The sequence below is a fragment of the Suricata suricatta genome, chromosome 8, assembly GCF_006229205.1.
Source record: "Suricata suricatta isolate VVHF042 chromosome 8, meerkat_22Aug2017_6uvM2_HiC, whole genome shotgun sequence".
In the NCBI taxonomy this organism is placed as follows: Eukaryota; Metazoa; Chordata; class Mammalia; order Carnivora; family Herpestidae; genus Suricata; species Suricata suricatta.
The window spans coordinates 127,955,012-127,967,431 of record NC_043707.1 but is presented as its reverse complement, the minus strand read 5'-3'; the positions used below and the strand labels follow the sequence as shown (position 1 = coordinate 127,967,431).

General features: G+C 44.6%; 1 non-coding gene across 1 annotated transcript; it reads right to left on the bottom strand.

Moving 5' to 3' along the window:
- Positions 1-11,982: 11,982 nt before the first annotated feature.
- On the bottom strand, positions 11,983-12,088 carry LOC115300548. Its single transcript, XR_003912716.1, has one exon. It is a non-coding gene; the product is annotated as a U6 spliceosomal RNA (small nuclear RNA).
- Between the last annotated feature and the right edge of the window lie 332 nt (positions 12,089-12,420).

Here is a 12,420-nt window from a genome sequence, read left to right as displayed (position 1 = left end):
TGACCTCCCTAGGTTCTCCTTGGTGTCTTTCCCACAGCTGCCTACCCTTGCCTCATGCACCAGACTAATTCAAGTCATCCACATATTAAACATCAAATCCTTTGCGCTGAAGCCTACACTCTCTCATTGAGAGTTAAATGAATAAGACATTCACACACAGGGTTACTCATTAGGTTGGGCCCCAAGGGGCCAATTCTAAAACAGAACTTAGTCTACACTAAGTGGACTAGGCATTGGACAGTTGGCCAGAGGCTGGACCGGATGCCCTCCAGAGGGCCCCGGAGAGCTAAGAGGTCTGAGTTTCAATGGTCAGGGGAGAAGGAGGAATGTTCCTGGGCCATGGCTTCTCCTTGGATTGAGTCCAGCCTACACAAGAGCCGCTTGGGGCCCAAGTTGTCTAAGTAAACACTGATTCCTTGACGAGTTTCCAAAATCAGGAACAGAGCAACTGTTTGGTTTGAACAGGCTGTGCTCTGTAAACCACCGCCTGCACATCACCAGGGCCCCATGTAAATATTTTAGCTACAGATTGGAAGAACACAACTCTTTTTTTTGAAATCCCATCACTTCATTGCTAGACTTATAATGAATTACGTTTTGTCTCTGTTGTTAGACTTAAAATGAATTATGTGTTATTTCTGTTTATTGGGAGGTTTAATTCCCTAATTTGGTTATAGGCATCTCAGATGTATCTCTACAGGGAACTTTATTGTTTGAGGAAAGCTGAGTAAATAACATGCCACTTTTTCCTGCTTGGATTGAGAACAAAATGAAGACACAGGACTCAAGTAGGTAGAGAGGAAGGTATCATTTTACTATCAATAGAACTGATTATGGAGATGTTGGCTTTAGGTGTATGAGTTAAGGTCTTTCTAGTTCTTCACTCCAGAATTAGGGGGACTTAGTCATCCAGTCTGAGACAGCACTGTCCTAGGGTAGACCCGTGGAGAAGCAGAAGAAAACATGTGTAGCCAGAGAGAAGAAAGGAAGGAGGACCCTGGCCTAAGCATTCCCTGTTTCTCCTCCCAAAGCCATCAATCAATGAATACTTCCTCCTCTGGGAAACAGTAGGGCAGGGGACCCAGAGCAGCTGAGATGTCAGTATGATGGGCCTCCTGCCGCATGGAGACATGAAGCCAGAGAGAAGGACGTTCACCACCAATAGACACCTTGATGAAGCATGAGGCAAAGCGAGACCAGGTCAGGAATCTCCCCAGACACAGCCTCTTGGCAAAAATGGCAACTGCTTGAATATCAGAAAGCAGACTTTGATCTTGAAGACAAAAAGTTTACCTTCACACATAGCTACAGCGATACTGGTGACACTTAGGCCACATGATAGGTAGAAAAACAGAGACTCAAGAGTACTTGTTCCCATTACTGCTCTGATCACCACAATGGCCTTCATCTGCTGAGAACACGCACCCTTTGTCCAACAGCACCTCCGCCCTACACTGTGGCAGACAAGACCTGTGTTACTGAAAGGGCAATGAGTTGAGTGGAAATTAACGTTGTGAATTTTAGACCTGACCCTTTATATGTCTCCTCTCTTGGTTATGTGGCAGAATGGGTTTCTCCGGGCTCTGCCCTCTCTCTGCTCCTTCCCATGGTCAACTCTGGAAAGAGATGAAAAGGCAGGCCTTTAACATAATAGTGCCTCAAAGATCTACAAGAACTATCAATATTGTCAGACAGAAATAGGTGTCCTTAGCCTCAGTCACAGGGGTTGTGGTGGATGGAGCTAGAGGCACTGGGGGGAGGACAGGGAGGCAGAAGATGAAATTTTGAGAAAGGCAAAGGAGAGAAGCAGAATACATGTGGAGAGCAGAAGAATAGTATAAGATGTCTTACACTTGACTTTGAAGCTGTTTGTGATTTTGGCTGGCTCTAATAAGGTGGGGAACTTCTTGGGAGCAGATGCTGCCTGTTTGTCTTGTGGGGCTTACTGGGCCTAAGGCAGGGTTTTACTTACATGGCATCGCCGTCCTCAATTTCTGGTGGACTCTCTACCAAATTCTTCCCATTGATGACCACACCTTGTCACTTCTTCTCTGCAAGATCTTTCCCCACCTGTCTCATTTCCAGTTTCACTGCTCACTAACTCTCCTTTGACCTATTGGGGAGACATCTTACCTAGACTTCCTGCCTTTATTACCTGTCTGTGCCTCCTGTGTATTTCCGAATAGACTGATCTTTCTGAAAAACAGATCTGATTCGCTCAAGGCCCTGTGTTATTCAGCAGTCTCTGTTTGCTCCCCATTGCCTAGAAAATAAAGTCTGAGATCCAAGATCCTCGGGCAAGCATCCAATTTCTCCCCACCGTTATTATCATACATCTTGCACACTAAGACAAGTACAGCTAGGTGGGTACGGAACGTTGGATTAGAAAGAGAGAGGTTAGGGGTCAACCAGACAAATGAACCAGATTTGCAGGAAACTGGTAAGAAAGAGAAACCATTTGGTTTTATTTGTTTGTTTATTTATTTTAAATTTTATTTATTTTGAGAGAGAGACAGAGAGAGCGAGCAAGGAGGGGCAGAGAGAGAGGAAGAGAAAGAGAATCCCAAGCAGGCTCTGCGCTGTCAGCACGGAGCCCGACGTGGGGCTTAAACTCCCAAACCACGAGATCATGACCTGAGCGGAAACCAAGATGTCAGATGCTCAACCAACTGAGCCACCCACGCACACCTGTTAGGAATTTTTAATATTTATTAGGTCTTCCTAAATGTCCAACCAGAAGAAAGTGATGATCTATGAAATCTCTGCTTTTGATATGTTATATACTTACAGTTTAATTTTTTTTAATGTTTTTTATTTATTTTTTTGAGAGACAGACAGAGACAGCATGATCAGGGGAGGGTCAGAGAGAGAGGGAGATACAGAATTGGAAGCAGGCTCCAGGCTCTGAGCTAGCTGTCAGCACAGAGCCTGATGTGGGGCTCGAACCCAGGAACGTGAGATCATGACCTGAGCCGAAGCCAGACACTTAAACGCCCCTATACTTACAGTTTAAATTACATTTATGATTCAAAACCAGGGTAGTCCACATACAAGAGAAACCATGGTACATTTATATGGTATTTTATTATGAAGCTATCTAAAAATCATATTTTGAAGAATACTTAATGATATTGTAAAGTTTAAAAAAGTAGAAAAATGTATTATTATAATGATTTCCATGAAAAGCAAGCAGACTAGAACGTTTTACAAAAATATATTACTGTGGTAGGATTATAGGAGACTTTTCATTCATTCTTTACACTTTGCCTGCTTCGGATTCTGTGTCTCCCCTCTCTCTCTGTCAACCCCTCCCCCACTCAGGTTCTGTCTCTGTCTCTCAAAAATGAATAAGTGTTAAAAATAAAATAAAATGAAATAAAAAAGAAATTGTCCATCACAATTAGAGAGGCTCGTGAATCCCAAATCTGCAGCAAGTCTGCCAGGCTGGAGACCCACTGGAGTTGATGATACCATCCCAACCCCAAAGCGGTCTGCTGCAGAACTTGCCCCTGCTTGGGGAAGTTGGTCTTTGTGTTTTATTCAGTCCTTTAACTGACCAAATGAGGCCCACCCACACTATGGAGGGTGGCCTGCTTACTCCAAGATTAAAATGTTAATCACATCCGAAAACACTCTCCATAAAAAACTGACTGTTGACATATAAAATTAGCTATCACAGAAAGCATAACCAGAAAAGTATTCTTGCCAAAAAAATAAATCTAACTGAATCTTATCAATCTTTTAGAACTATTTATCAGTTTGCATGAACAGCAGGGAATAAAGGAAATGTGTTAAAGGACTCTATGGGAATGTGCTTTCCAACCCCGTATGAAGCAAATTAGTGGCATAAAAAAATAGATGAAGAGTGTTAGGTAAAAAGTGGGTTAAGAGGCCTGTCAGCTCAATGTGATGCACGGACCTTGTTTGGATCCTGATTTGAAAGAACTGATTGTAATGGGACATGTATGAGAGACTCAGAAAAATCTGCACCTTAACTAGATATTAGTTGATATTAAGGGTTGTTGTTTTTTTTTACATGTTAATAGTAGTATAGTTATATTTTCTAAAATAAAAGCTCTTGTTTCTTAGAAATATTCAATGAAGCATTTACAAATGGAAGGGTTTGACCTCAGAGTTCTTCTTTAGGATAACCCAGCACATGGCGAGGAGGTGGAAGAGAAAAAACATCTTCTATATATTGACTTTTGGTGCTGGGGGTGAGGAATTGTTCCATTGTTCTACTTCTAAGTATATTTAAAATCTTCCCATTAAAATATCAATTTTTTACCTCTACTTCCGGCCAGAAGGATGAGAACTAGCTGGTGTGAGCCTCAAGAATTATTTATTCTAGAGCACAGGTATTCCATATTGTATGCTCACACTTTCCTATATAAAGGGACTTATCAATGAGATTTTCCCAGCTCACAAAACAGCAAATCTAGACCAGCATTCTCCAATAGCGATAAAATGCAGACCACATATACATGATTTACAGTTTTCTAGACCATATAAATGAAAGTAAAAAGAAACAAGTGATGGAACGCCTGGGGGCTCAGTCGGTTAAGCATCTGACTTCAGCTCAGATCATGATCTCAGTTTGTGGGTTCGAGCCCCACATCCATCTCTGTGCTGACAGCTCGGAGCCTGGAGCCTGCTTCAGATTCTGTGTCTCTCCCTGCCCCTGCCCAGCCCATACTCTGTCTCTCTCTCAAAACTAAATAATAAACATTAAAAAAAGTTAAAAAAAAAAAAGGAATAAGTGAAATCAATGTTAATAAAACTTTTACTTGAGGGGCACCTAGCTGGCTCAGTTGGTAGAGTACACAACTCTTGATTTTGGGATTGTAATTTCAAGCCTCACACTGGGTGTAGAGATTATTTAAAAATAAAATCTTAAAAAAATTATTTTTAAAAAATAGCAATTTTAGGGGCGCCTAGGTGGCTCAGTGGGTGAAGTGTCCGACTCTTGATTTTGGCTCAGGTCATGATGTCACAGTTGTGAGATCAAGCTCTGTGTCAGGCTTCCGTGCTGAGTGTGGAAACTTCTTGAGGTTCTCTCTTTCCCTTTCTCTGCCCCTCCCTCTCTCTCTCTAAAAATAAATGAATAAATATTTTTTAAAAAATAACGATTTTTCTTGACTCAGTATTTCCCAAACATCACTTCAGTGTGTAATACAAAAATTAGGAAGGAGATATTTACATTCTTTTTTTCATCCTAAGTCTTTAAACTCTGGCATGTGTTTTTATACTCAGCGCATCTCAGTTTGGCCTCGCCACATGGTAAGTGCTCACTAGCCATGTGTGGCGCGTGGCCGCCATGTTGGACAGTGTAAGCCTATAGAATGGGAAATCCGGACTCTGGGATTTCTCTCTATTCTACTTCATATGCATAGTCTAGTTCTTGGGCTGCCTTCTTCACGGCCGCATGAAACCTTCCCACAGAAACCAGAGCAACGTGTTTCCAGTTCCCAGTGAACAAGACTGAGAACCTGACAAAGATCCTCTGATGTCTTCTCCACCTGTATCGCCCTAGATCTGCCATCCTTGAACCCATCATTGGCAAAGGACACGGGATTGCCATGATTGAGTAGAGTCGTCAGAGGCTTGGAGCTGGCATCAATTCCCTGAGTCTTACAGCTATTCATCAGACGAGGAGGAATGTGACGGATTGGATGTTGGGGGGCCAAGCCAGAAGTCTATATTAGAATGGGTTCTAGCAACCCAGGAATACCATCCAAACGGCTCAAAACCATCTCCACTCCTCACAGAACAAGAGAACACAACTGCCCAACGGGGCTTCTTTAATGACCTTCACCACAAAAGGGTAAAGAGCTTACTAATACAATCTGGTTTTAGCCAGCATGAAGCTTACTGATCTCTCTATAAGACTTTCCCAGGGGGAAAAAACCCAAATTCCGTTTTTTTGTCTTTTATTTATTTTTGAGAGACAGAGAGAGGGAGACACAGAATCCGAAGCAGGCTCCAGGCTCTGAGCCAGCTGCCAGCACAGAGCCTGACGCAGGGCTCGAACCCACGAACTGTGAGATCATGACCTGAGCCGAAGCTGGCCACTTAACTGACTGAACCACTGAGCACGTAACATGTATTATTTCACTTCATCCTCGTTGTCACTGTATATAATTGATTCCAGTGTTCCAGGGAAGGAAAATGGGGGACAGAGAGGATAACGTAACTCTGCCAAAGCCACATAGTCAACAGATGACGGAAGCCAGACTCGTGCCCAGACAGAGCTCACTTCTCTGTTAGACCTGGGAGGCATAGTGCTTAAAGCCCATGATACCTTGACCTTGACGGCCCATAAAATTGTTTCCATTTTCATTTATTTTGAACAATCTCTTTTTCTTTTCTTTTCTTTTTTTAGAGGTGGAGACAGAGTGAGCATGAGTGGCGGAGGGGCAGAGGGAGAGCAAGAATCTCAAGCAGGCTCCCCATTCTGTGAGGAGCCCGACACAGGGCTGGAACCCACGAACCGTGAGATCATGACCTGAGCTGAGATCGAGTCAGATGCTCACAACCGACCGAGCCCCCCAGGTGTCCCATTTTCATTTATTTTAAAATCAGAAGAACAATGAAAATAATGATAATGAGTGTGTAATAATGAGTTCAGTCTGGATTAGATTCATCTTCGTTCCAACAGACCCATAAGCTACCACATTTAAGACAATTTATGGAAGAAAGGGGCCCTCAATGACAAGACAGTCCATAAAATCAGGATGCTTACTGTAGGTCCCCGAACCCCAGGCCACTGGACTTCAACCACGAGAGCTCCCCAACTCTCTGAACCCCAATTAAGCCACTTTAAGACTGGATATCTGCCTGAGCTCAGACGAGTCACCCTTTCTCTGCCTCAGGGTTCTCCTCTGTAAAATGGGAATAATAAATAGCATTGATTCGTCTGCAGCCGTGAGGATGCTGTAACTGTGCCCCGCACCTTAGCAGCACGTCTGGATGCTCGGTAAGGACTCTGTCCCGACTAGCTGTGGCTGACTTGACTTGTTGCAGCCTGAGGGTCTGGAGCAGCCAGACCCCAGAGGGGCCGTCTCTGAAAGAGCCAGATGGCTGACAGCCGCGCTGTGACAGCACCTCATCAGGCACACCAGGAATTCCGCAGCAGCCTCCGGGGAGGTTCTGGTGTGTTCTTCAACCAGCCAGGGGCGATCCACACTTATAAAAGCTGCCAGTCCTCAGCGATCATTTCTCCCCTTCCCACACCTCTCCCCATTCCCCTGGGCCCCTTTCCATCTTAGCTCTGTTTCTGCAGGAAGGACAGAAAGGTCTCAGTCTTAGGTGAGTATAGAAAAAAAGCACACAGAGTTGGAGCTCTCAGGAATGGGCTTTGCCTCCCAGCTCCGTCAGAACAGGCTTGGACGAGTCAGTCAACCTCTCCGAGCCTCTGGGCCCTCCGGTGGACGGCAGGAGCACAGAACTACACTGGGAATTAATACGTGTGTGTGTGTGTGTGTGTGTGTGTGTGTGTGTGTAATGTTATTTATTTATTTATTTTTAATTTTTTTTTTTACATTTTATTTATTTTTGAGAGACAGAGACAGAGTGTGAACAGGGGAGGGGCAGAGAGAGAGGGAGACACAGAATCCGAGGCAGGCTCCAGGTTCTGAGCGGTCAGCACAGAGCCCAACACGGGGCTCGAACCCACGAACCGTGAGATCATGACCTGAGCCGAAGTCGGACACTCAACTGTCTGAGCCACCCAGGCGCCCCAACATTTATTTATTTTTGAGAGACAGAGAGGGGAGACACAGAGCACAAGCCGGGGAGTGGCAGAGAATGAGGGAGACACAGAATCCAAAGCAGGCTCCAGGCTCTGAGCTGTCAGTACAGATCCTAAAGTGGGGCTTGAACTCATGAATGGTGAGATCCTGACCGCTTAACTGACTGAGTCACCCAGGTGCCTCTTAACTGAAACTAATACTTGTGACCAATATACCCACAGGATAGTACTAGAAACATGAGGGCTTTGGGGTCAGAGTCCTTTGTTCAGATCATGACTCCACCCTTGACAGCACAGGACCTTGTCTCTCCAAGTCTAAATTTCTCATTTGTGAAATAGAGGATAAGAAGAGTACCCATCTCAGAGGGTTATTGGGATGATGAAGTGAGATAATTTGATCTACAGCTCATTGCAGCACTAGGTAAACAGTAAACGCTCTATAAAGTTCAGCAACTGTTACTGTATTTATAATTGTGCCTCTACATGAGCCCTTTGGTCTTTTGTCCAGTTTCCTAATGGCACACAGTAGATGCTCAATGAATAGTTGTGGAATTAAAAGATGAATGAATGGATGGGTGAGTGAATTAATGAACAAACATGCCATCCTTCTCAATCCAGAACTCTTTTCTTCAGGCCAAAACCTCTCGATCTAATGGCAATAAGAAATTTGCATCCTCAGGACTTCCCATTTTCTTGTTTCTTCTTGACTGGATAAAGCAGTTAAATTTTTTTTTTTACATTTATTTATTTTTGAGAGACAGCATGAACAGGGGAGGGACAGACAGAGAAAGAGACACAGAATCCGAGGACAGGCTCCAGGCTCTGAGCTAGCTGTCAGCACAGAGCCTGACGCAGGGCTCCAACCCACGAACCTTGAGATCATGACCTGAGCCGAAGTCGACACTCAAGCTGTGGTGGAAGCAGGTCCTCCGGCCCCAGTCCAGCCTTTGGATTACCGCAGCCCCAGCCAACAGGTGGGACTGCAACCTCAAGAGACTGTGAGCAAGAAACAGCAAGGAGGCCACATGGGCGGGAGGGGAGTGAGAGCCGAGATCTGAAAGGTAACAGACATCTAATCAGGCTCCCCTGAACACGAGACTGGCATAAGAACTTTGGCATCTATGGAAATTTCCACCTGGAACATTTCACCCGGACTCTCTCCATGCCTGGCTCTTTCCCATTCCACAGATCTCAGAGAGACTTTCTTTGACCGCCCTCCAACTTCACTTTCAGAACACTCACAAAATATTCTTCATAATCAGTGTCCAAACAAGTGGAGCACAAGCTCCGTCTGCCTTGTTGACAGTCATAAACCCAGTGCCTAGCAGACTGCCCAGCACTCAGTAAGTGCTCAATAAATAACTTGTTGAATGAAAGAATGAAAGAGGGAGATTCTGTAATTATTATTCCAACCTTGAACCCTCTGAAGTATGAAGAAAAATGTTTTGATGTTGGAGGATCGTCCCTAGGAAATCTGTGGGCAAAAACCTTTCAGAGAGAGATTAACAAAAGGAAAATAAAAAACGTGCCACCTTGAAAGACTTGGGAATTAGAATGGCCTGAACTTCTGAAAAAATAACATCAGAGGCTAGAAAGCAAAGGAACAAAGCCTTCAAAACATTGTGTGAAAAATACTGTTAACTCTGCAGCTACCCAATCTATCGATTAGGTGTGAGGGCGAAGAAACATAATTTCAGATAATGCAACCTTTCAAAATGTTTTACCTCTCACACGCTTTTCAGAAAGCGACTGAGGATGTACTTTACCCAGATGAGAGGAAGAAAGAAAAAGACAAGTATCCAGGAGACAGTGGCTCCAACCCCAGGAGAAGGGTGAGGAAGGCTTCCAAGCTGATGGCAAAAAAGAAAATTCGGCAAGATACCTGTCTGGGGGAGCGGGGGTAGGAGGGTGCTCATTCCGGATGGGAACAGGAGGCAGATGACTCCTTGAAATTGAGATCTCCTGGAAAACAAGGAAATTCACATATTATCTACTCGATGCAAGCAGAACCACCTGCCTTGTTTGCAAAACGAAACAGAGAGGCTTCTTGCTTAAAATTTGAGAATTTCAAGATGGCGCTAGCGAACCAAGTGGGTGGGCTCTTCTGAGACTGAGGCCTGGTGCCGACTGCATCGGTCACGTGCCCAGGAAGCTGGCCTGGCACGTGATCGTGTGGGAAAGTGGGAAACTGTGCTGATACCTGTTCTTGTCTAGAAGCTAAGAGAAACCAGCTCTCGTTGACTTAAGGAGCGAGGGAATTTATTAAGAGTATTAAGTGACCCATAAAATCCCATGAGGGCTGGAGAGTTTCTGTCATAGCTACCCAGCTGGAAACAACTCCTCAAGCCAGGCTGTCGGCTGGTGTTGGGAGGATGACACTGCTGCTGTCCCCGAGTACCTGGTACCACAGCTAGCAGAGATGCCATCAACGGGTCCCTGGCTCAGTTCAGTGCCACTGTCCTGCATGGCTGCCCCACTCTAATGACTTCTGCTAAAAAAAAAAAAAAAAATCCTTGCATTTTCTGCGCCCGCACCCATTGGTTATGTATTGAAATGTGTGCGCCTGAAGGGTGATGACCAGGTTAAGTGCCCCACAGCTCAGCTGCAAGAGGCTGAGAAAGTGAGCATCTAGAATCTTCCACATCTATGGTGGAAGTTCTGCTTCCTACAAGTCTCCTCAGGGGAAATTCCCCAAATACAGGAAGGATTTAACATCTGGACAACAAGGAAGAATGACAAATATCCACAGTAGAAGTACAGAAACAATTGGTGATATGAAGGTTAATAAAACAAACAAACAACCACTGAGCAAATAAAAATGAAATGAGACGAATGTAACGCAGAGATGAATAAAATGAAAAGTTGTTCAAGAAAGGAAATGTAATGTTAGCGTACTCTCTGACTCATCGGTGTTCTGTATTTGCATATTCTGCGCAACGTAAAACCTGAATGTGGGTGTAACCCCAAATGTCATATTTATCACATTGTGAAGTTGGAAAGGGGACAATCAGGGTTGCTAATGACTTAGGAACGCTAAATGTCATTTGCTATCACAAGAAGTTAATAGAGAACCCCTAAAATTGATAAATACAAAGTTAGAAGTAAAATCACATTAGGAGGAGCGCCTGGGTGGTTCAGTCAGTTAAGACTTCAGCTCAAGACACGGTCTTATAGCTCATTAGTTCGAGCCCCATGTTGGGCTCTGTGCTGACAGCCCAGAGCCTGGAGCCTGCTTCAGATTCTGTGTCTCCCTCTCTCTCTCTCCCCATCCCCCACTCATGCTCTGTCTGTCTGTCTGTCTGTCTGTCTGTCTCTCAAAAATAAATAAACATTAACAAAATTTTTAAGAATCACATTTAGCAATGTGGACATAAATGCCCAAAGAAGCTGTTAAAACATTGTAAACGGGTGTCTGGGGACCAAGCCTGGAGAGTGGGGAGAGGGCAGTTGGAGGACCTACTCCTTTTACTGTTGTTTGTTGTTATAAGCCTTTAGGTGCCTGTTTTCATCCGGCTGCACTGTGTTCTGTTGCAGAAATAAGTCCTGAAAAGCTCTGTGGCTTAACACAGTAACAGGTGGAGGTTTATTTCTCATTCTTCCAGAATCCAGTGTGAGTTGGGTAGCCCTCTTCAGTCTTGTAGCCCCATCATCTAGAGCAAGGTCATTGCAAAAAGAAGAAAAAGCCAACTGGGAGGGGGCGAGGGTAGGTGGGACATTTCGAAGGGCCAAGCCTGGGTATGGCTTATGTTGCTTCACTTCCACCGTCCAGAACCCAGACACTTGGGCCCAACATAACTCCGTGTGGTCTTCCCAGGAAGGCACACAGCAATGTCTGCCTCAAGACCAGGTACTTTTTATTTAATTAATTAATTTTTTAAAAGTTTTATTTATTTGAGGGAGACAGAGACAGAGACAGAGAGACAGAGTGAAAGCAGGGGAGGGGCATAGAGAGAAGGAGACACAGAATCTAAAGCAGGCTCCAGGCTCCGAGCTGTCAGCACAGAGCCCGATGCAGGGCTCGAACTCACGAGCCGTGAGATCATGACTTGAGCTGAAGTTGGACGCTTCACCAACTGAGCCACTCAGGCGCCCCAAGACCAGTGACTTTTTAAAAATTAATAGACTTTATTTCCTAGAGCAGTTTTAGGTCACCAGAAAAATCGATCAGAAGTGCAGAGGTTTTCCATATACCCCCGCTTCTCTCCCTACACACATTATTTTCTCAAATTTTTAAAAATAGGCAACACTTCATGAATTTGTGCGTCGTCCTCGCGTGGCTAGGTGCTGGTCTTCTCGGTGTTGTTCCAGTTTTAGTGCGTGTGCTGCTGAAGCGAGCACAATCTCCTCAAAAGTGTTTACGTTTATTTATTTATTTTGGGGAGGAGAGGGATAGAGAGAGAGGGAGAGAGAGAATCCCAAGCAAGCTCCACACTGTCAGCATGGAGCCCCACATGGGGCTCAAACTCATGAACCATGAGATCATGACCTGAGCCACAATCAGGAGTCAGATGCTTAACCGACTGAGCCACCCAGGTGTCCCAATTACCTCAATGTTCAATACCTTGCAGTTGTGTGGAACATTTGTTGTAGTTGGTGATCCAGTATGGACACATCACTATTAACTAAGTCGGTAGGGTACAGTAGGGCCCCTCCTTGAGGTTTATAGCTCT